Genomic DNA, 7,475 nt, shown 5'->3' with positions numbered 1-7,475 from the left:
CCATCATTTCATGGCAAATAGATGGGGGAAACAGTGGAAACAGTGTCAGAGTTTATTTTTTTGGGCTCCAAAATCACTGCACATGGTGACTGCAGCCATGAAATTAAAAGACACTTACTCCTTGGAAGGAAAGTTATGACCAACCTAGATAGCATATTGAAAAGCAGAGATATTACTTTACCAACAAGGTCCGTCTAGTTAAGGCTATGGTTTTTCCAGTGGTCATGTATGCATGTGAGAGTTGGACTGTGAAGAAAGCTGATTGCTGAAGAATTGATGCTTTTGAAGTGTGGTGTTGGAGAAGACTCTTGAGAGTCCCTTGGACTGCAAGGAGGACCAACCAGTCCATCCTAAAGGAGATCAGTCCTGGGTGTTCATTGGAAGGACTGATGCTGAAGCTGAAACTCCAATATTTTGGCCACCTCATGCGAAAAGTTGACTCATTGGAAAAGACTCTGATGCTGGGAGGGATTGGCGGCAGGAGGAGAAGGGGACGACAGAGGATGAGATGGCTGGATGGCATCACCGACTCGATGGACATGAGTTTGAGTGAACTCTGAGAGTTGGTGATGGACAGGGAGGCCTGTTGTGCTGTGATTCATGGGGTCGAAAAGAGTCGGACACGACTGAGTGACTGAACTGAACTGAAGGGAAGTAAGTATTCATAGGTCTAGTTGGATAGTTGGGAGTGAGGAGCAGCACCTAGGATTATATAGGTTGCTGAATATCAAGCTGGCTAACAAAGTTTGTAAAGTCTACAACGAGGCTGTAATTAAACATAATATGCTTGAGGAAGGGACTTCCCTGGTGGCTCAGATGGTAAAGAATTTGCCTGCAATGCAGGAGACCTGGGTTCGATCCCTGGGTTGGGAAGATCCCCTGGAGGAGGGCATGGCAACCCACTCCAGTATTCTTGCCTGGAGAATCCCTGTGGACAGAGGAGCCTGGTAGGCTACAGTTCATGGGGTCACAAAGAGTCAGACACAGCCAGGCAACTAAGCACAGCAAAGCCTGCTTGAAGAAGACAATGTGGTTTCTCTGGGAGAAACTCAGAACAGATTCAGCCGCCCAAGTTCTTTTATAGGATGAATGAGGATATGGTCGATTCATTCATGTGTGCCTACTATGGTAACTTACAGCTTTCTAGAAGCATTCTTAAAATGAGAAGTGACAAAACCAGAGACTACTTTATACTGAGCTATGTGGTGTTGGAGGCCCCTGCAGCCACTGCTCTAGGGAAGATGCAAAGGCTGGTATCAGAAGTTTGTTCAAGGTCTACATCCTCCAAGGAAGTGGGGAGCAAAGTCCCATGGGGCTGCAAAGAGAAAACTATTGGGGAGTAATGGAAGAGGTCTTCATTTGAGTATAGTTGCTTTACAATGCTGTGTTAGTTTCTACTGTACAGCAAAATGAATCATATATATATATATATATTTATTTATTTATTTATTTATTTATATCCCCTCCCTTTTGGACTTCTTTCTCAGCATCACTAACTGTTAGAGATCTTCACTTTTGCATGAAGCATATTTGATTATTTTTAAAAAGGAATATAAAGCTATTTATTGCCCACTGTTCACCAGTATTTACAATAAAGTAAAAACATACAGTTGAATAACATTCTGATTACTACAAAGTTATTGCTTTTCTTGGCTTCTGCTGAACTAGTAACCCAAAATACTGAGAAAATTGAGCCTTCGTGTAAGGAATAGGTTGGGGTGAAGTCTGAAAAAACATGCAGGTCAAGCATAGATTAGAAAAGTTTGTTCACTCATTTATTCCTATAGATCACAAATAGCCAAAATCTTAAAATTATCTGATTAGGTTTCCATGAATAAATCTGAGACATCCCGTATATTACAACCTTTCCTAAATATAGCACGGGAACTTTAATTTCTTGTAAAACAATGGTTCACCAAAAAGAACCATCAAGTGTCCATTTAACTAAGTTTTGCTTTGCTAATTAAAACATACCAGAATTTTTCTATTTTTTTCATTTGGTTGGGGAGGTTATTATTAGTGATATAAATTTTCCTTCCAAGGTTTCTGCATATAAAACTGCATTTATGCCGATATGGATGCAGATTCTGATAGGGATGCTTTAAAAAATTACCCAATTTAAATTGCTTAATTTGTCTAATTAATTACAAAATTATTTAATTTGAAAGTTTAAGACTTAAGTATTCAATTTAAGTTGAAGGGATTTCTTGTATTGCTCAAAATGATGGAATTCCAGAAACATGAGCTTATCCATGGTTATGAAAGGCTGTTGTTTATATTTAGCAAAACAAAAACCACCACAACAAAAAAAAAACTCCCAAACCATTTACATTTGTATTTTATACAAATATAAGAAACTTAGAACGATCCTTAGTCATATATGAGTTAAATGCAAATTCTAAATTCTAATTGAATAATGACTATGGAGATTTCCCCCAACATTTAGAAAAGTTGTTCTCTAACTCTGAGAAAATAATATATCCTGGTATCAAATTCTTTTCTGCCAAAAGAAGCAACTACAGAAAGCTTTTATTTGTTCTAATTAACCAGTGCTGCAGATGGAAAAAAAAAAAATGTAACTTCCCCAATACTACTTCAAAATGAACATATCAAACTTGATTTTCATTAGAATGTAGTTATTTCTTCACACTAATAAATCAAAAAACCAAGGCCTACATTTTATATACATATATAAATATATACAAGAAACGATGCAAACAATTATTGAGCCTCATCTTCTGGACAAGAATGCCAAGTTGGTCTCTCTTCATAAAAAGCAATTATAATTTGAGGACAGCTCATGTTTGCCTCTTTGGCAGCGCCAAGTCCACCTCATCGGAACCTTTCTGTTTCATGAGGAACAGTAATTCTGCACTGCGGTCTGTGGCACCAATTATCTGTTCTGCATCAAGACCTCTGGCAAAACCTCTTGTTTTAGCAGCAGCATCTCTTTTCTTCTTTGATTAGCTATCATCAGATTCACTGTCAGACAAAGATTTTCTATTTGTTTCATCTTTTTCTTTACCAGCTTTTTGACAATTAAGAAATACTTCCATTAACTCTGGACAATCTAAATTTTCTTCAGGTTCCCAAGTATCGTCTGCATCTGTAAATGCCTTCCACTTCAGGAAATACTCCACCTTCCCATTCACTACACGGTTGTCCATTACTTTTTCTACCACAAATTCTTCAGGTTCTGCCTCTTCAACTATTTTACTCTTTCCTTTTTGTTTCTTTTGCACTTTTTGCAATGTAGTTTTATTGGAGCCATTTTTTGTTGCAGACTTGAAAAGCTATTGGTCACAGCCTCTGAGTTGCCCTGGGTCCCAGGTCTGCAGAGTCTCCTCTGGCCCTGCACACCTCAAGCTCCATTCACATCCGAGGGGGAGGGCATATATTTGATTTTTTAAATGATCTGAAACATACTCCTGTAACCTGTCTGAGTTTCAGTTTCCATAACAATAATTGGAATAACAATACTTACATTTCAGTGTAGTTGTGTGATGCAAAAAACCAAATCCACCTCATAAGACCTAGCAGTGAGGGAACAAATACTGGTTTACTCATCAATACTTAAATATTGATCACTATCTGCCAGGCACAATTCTAAACACAACAAATTTTCACTCACTTAATCTTTATAAAAACCCTGTGAATACAGATACCATTATTATCTTCATAGTACAGATGAGAAAACAGAAGAACAAAGAGGTTGAGTGACTTGCCAACAGTTGCACAGCTAGCAAACAGGAGCTTCCAGGCTTAAACCCAGACAGTCTAGCTTGAGAGTCCACATCCTTATAATGTTACTTAACTATTAGACTAGGTTGGACTTTCTGAATTCTCTATCATTAAAACTTTCTAACGACTCATCCAAACAGAAGGAATTTCTACTGTATTTTATTTTCCCCCATTAAATTGAGAAAATGAGTTTGAGCAAACTCGGGGAGATAGTGAAGGACAGGGAAGCCTGGTGTGTTGCAGTCCATGGGCTCACAAAGAGTCAGCCACGACTTAGCAACTGAATGACAACATTAAATTGAAATCTCTGCAAGCTATTCTGATGTGAGAAGAAAAAGCAGGCAGCATGACTGGAAGCACTGCAGCAAGTTACCTTGCATCTCTGGAATTATTTGCCCAGGCACAATTGCTAACTCAAAGGAGGTGGGGCCCCAGAGTCCCAGAGCCCACTCCATACCCAGGGGGTCTTGTAAAGGAACTTTTCGTCACACATCCCCTTTTGTGTCTGCATGCTGGGTCAAGGAGGTTGACAGAGCTTTCATTTTCTCAAGGTGATCATTAAAGACATAAATTTTTATTTCTCTCCATTAAATTGTTGATTCTGTTCCATAAAAGCTAAAATGTAGTCTCCAAGGGTAGAACAAAGTAGGCAACTTGCCATGCTTCTGACTTTCTGTTTAATTTAGATAGAAAGGGGTTGAGAGATCACAATGCATGATTTAGCCCTAGATATTCCCTGGCACCAGAAACCACCACTTCACAGGAAAGTAATAAAAAGGCAGAATACACCTTGCTCTTTGATACAGGATTATACTTGGTAGAGAAATAGAATGATTTATAGAGCAAAGTGTCAGGACTAAGCCAGTCCAGTTCAGGCCTAAGAAGGATTTACTTCAACTCAGTCTGTTCTGTCAGGGAGTTGATAATTTAATGAATAAGAACTGTCACTCTTGGGTATGTTCTGCTTCACCGCCTTTCTTACCCAGCTCCCTCCCACCATCCACACCAGCCTGACCCCTACCTACTTGTCTTTCTACTTGGAAATTCCAAATATGGATGGGGCATTGTCCAGCCGAAGCAGATAAAGAATGGCAATAGGGATCCGGTGCCCGCCAGTCACTGACTGGGGCAAGAGATGGGGGAGGGATTCCACATTGAGTTTTCTAATTCCCTGTTGGAGCTTTTCAGTCTTCTCCCTCCCACTGCTTCTGGCTGGCTGAGCTGAGCTTTGGCTCTACCAATACGCCTTTCATGCTCTGGGGAGATGCCATGTAGAAGAAAGAGCTGCCACAATTGTCTAGTCTTCCTTTCCCTAGACTTGTGGTGTTGAAACCTCAGATTTGAAACTCAAAAGAAAGGGAAATCTTAAATACAAGCAGCCAAGCCCTGAAAATGAGTTTCCTCTCCTTTACTCTCCAATCTGTCTCTGTCTTTTAGAAAGATGGTACTGCTTAGGGGTCACTGCATAGATTCTAGGGCCAGACTGATGTTACTTAACTCTCTGATGTTAGCTGCCTCATCTGTTTAATGGGGAACCTAAAAGGACCTACCCCAAAGTGGTGTTCTGAGAGTGTGGAACACAAATCATTTAGAACAATACCTAGCACAAGTCAATTCTATATTAGCTATTATTATGTCATGCAGAAATTAGAGATAAATAAAGAGAGAAGAAAACAGATGTTCTAGACTTTTGGAATTTTAAAGATAAAAAAGACCTCAGAGATCAGCTGGGTTTTGCCACACATTTTTGTTGTTGCTGTTCAATTGCTAAAGAAAGTGAAAATGAAGTTGCTCAGTCGTTTCCGACTCTTTGCGACCCCATGGACTGTAGCCTACCAGGCTCCTCCCTCCATGGGATTTTCCAGGCAAGAGTACTGGAGTGGGTTGCTATTTCCTTCTCCAGGGGATCTTCCCGACCCAGGGATCGAACCCAGGTCTCCTGAATTCCAGGCAGATGCTTTAACCTCTGAGCCACTAGGAAGCTGTGTTCAATTCTTTCTGACCTCGTGGACTGCAGCACACCAGGCTCCTCTGTCCTCCACTATCTCCTGTGTCCTCCACTATATCCCAGAGTTTGCTCAGTCTCATGTCAATTGAGTTGGTGATGCCATCCAACCATCTCAACCTCTGCTGTCCCCTTCTTCTCTTGCCCTCTCAGGGTCTTTTCTAATGAGTCAGCTCTTTGCATCAGGTGGCCAAAGTATTGGAGCTTCAGCTTTGCATCAGTCCTTCAAATGAACATTCAGGGTTGATTTCCTTCAGGATTGACTGGTTTGATCTCCTTACAGTCCAAGGGACCCTCAAGAGTCTTCTCCAGCACCACAATTCAAAAGCATCAATTCTCCAATGCTCAGCCTTCTTTATAGTCCAGCTCTCACATCTGTACAAGACTACTGGAAAAATCAGTAGTGAAAGAGGAGAGTGAAAAAGCCACCCATTTAACAGATGAAGAAACTGAGACCCAGATTCATGACACTCTGGATTCCCATGTTGAAACTCTTTCTATAACGTTACATTCAATTAATTTTGTTCCAGAAATTGTCTAATTTTTCCTTATTTGTGCTTTCAGGCAGCAAATAGTTACTGAGCACTTAATAAAGGATTGTCAAAAGAAGTGTGGCCAAGAGGGACTACCCGTCGCCCAAGGTTGGGGCAGCCACCGAGAGCGCCAGGCTGCGTCAGCACAGGAGCTGCCGAGATGAGCTACCCCACGCCCGAGGTCAGGGCCGGCTGCCAAGAGGAACAACCCCACGTCCAAGGAGTGGTGGGAGCGCAGGAACAGAACTGCCGAGAGGAACTACTCTACCTTCAAGGTCAGGAGGGGCGGCCTTGAGGAGATACCCCTCCTCCAAGGTAAGGAGCAGCGGCTGTGCTTTGCTGGAGCAGTCGTGAAGAGATACCGTACGTCCAAGGTAAGAGAAACCCAAGCAAGACGGTAGATGTTGCGAGGGCATCAGAGGGCAGACACACTGAAACCATAATCAGAGAAAACTAGCCAATCTGATCACATGGACCACAGCCTTGTCTAACTCAATGAAACTAAGCTATGCCGTGTGGGGCCACCCAAGATGGGAGGGTCATGGTGGAGAGGTCTGACAGAATGTGGTCCACTGGAGAAGGGAATGGCAAACCACTTCAGTATTCTTGCCTTGAGAACCCCATGAACAGTATGAAAAGGCAAAAAGATAAGATACTGAAAGGGGAACTCCCCTGGTCGATAGGTACCCAGTATGCTACTGGAGATCAGTGGAGTAATAACTCCAGAAAGAATGCAGGGATGGAGAAAAAGCAAAAACAATACCCAGTTGTGGATGTGACTGGTGATAGAAGCAAGGTCTGATGCCATAAAGAGCAATATTACATAGGAACCTGGGATGTCAGGTCCATGAATCAAGGCAAATTGGAAGTAGTCAAACAGGAAATGGCAAAGAGTGAATGTCGACATTCTAGGAATCAGTGAACTAAAATTGACTGGAATGGGTGGATTTAACTCAGATGACCATTATATCTACTACTGTGGGCAGGAATCCCTCAGAAGAAATGGAATAGCCATCATGGTCAACAAAAGAGTCCAAAATGCGGTACTTGGATGCAGTCTCAAAAACAACAGAATGATCTCTGTTCATTTCCAAGGTAAACCATTCAATATCATGGTAATCCAAGCCTATGCCCCAACCAGTAACGCTGAAGAAGCTGAAGTTGAACAATTCTATGAAGACCTACAAGACCTTTTA

At 41.5% G+C, this 7,475-nt stretch overlaps 1 pseudogene; it reads right to left on the bottom strand.

Moving 5' to 3' along the window:
• Window positions 1–2,721: 2,721 nt before the first annotated feature.
• Window positions 2,722–4,252, bottom strand: LOC102275371 (chromobox protein homolog 3 pseudogene; annotated as a pseudogene).
• Window positions 4,253–7,475: the final 3,223 nt, after the last annotated feature.

This window comes from Bos mutus, chromosome X, assembly GCF_027580195.1.
Source record: "Bos mutus isolate GX-2022 chromosome X, NWIPB_WYAK_1.1, whole genome shotgun sequence".
Taxonomy (NCBI): Eukaryota; Metazoa; Chordata; class Mammalia; order Artiodactyla; family Bovidae; genus Bos; species Bos mutus.
This window is presented reverse-complemented; position numbering and strand designations above follow the sequence as displayed.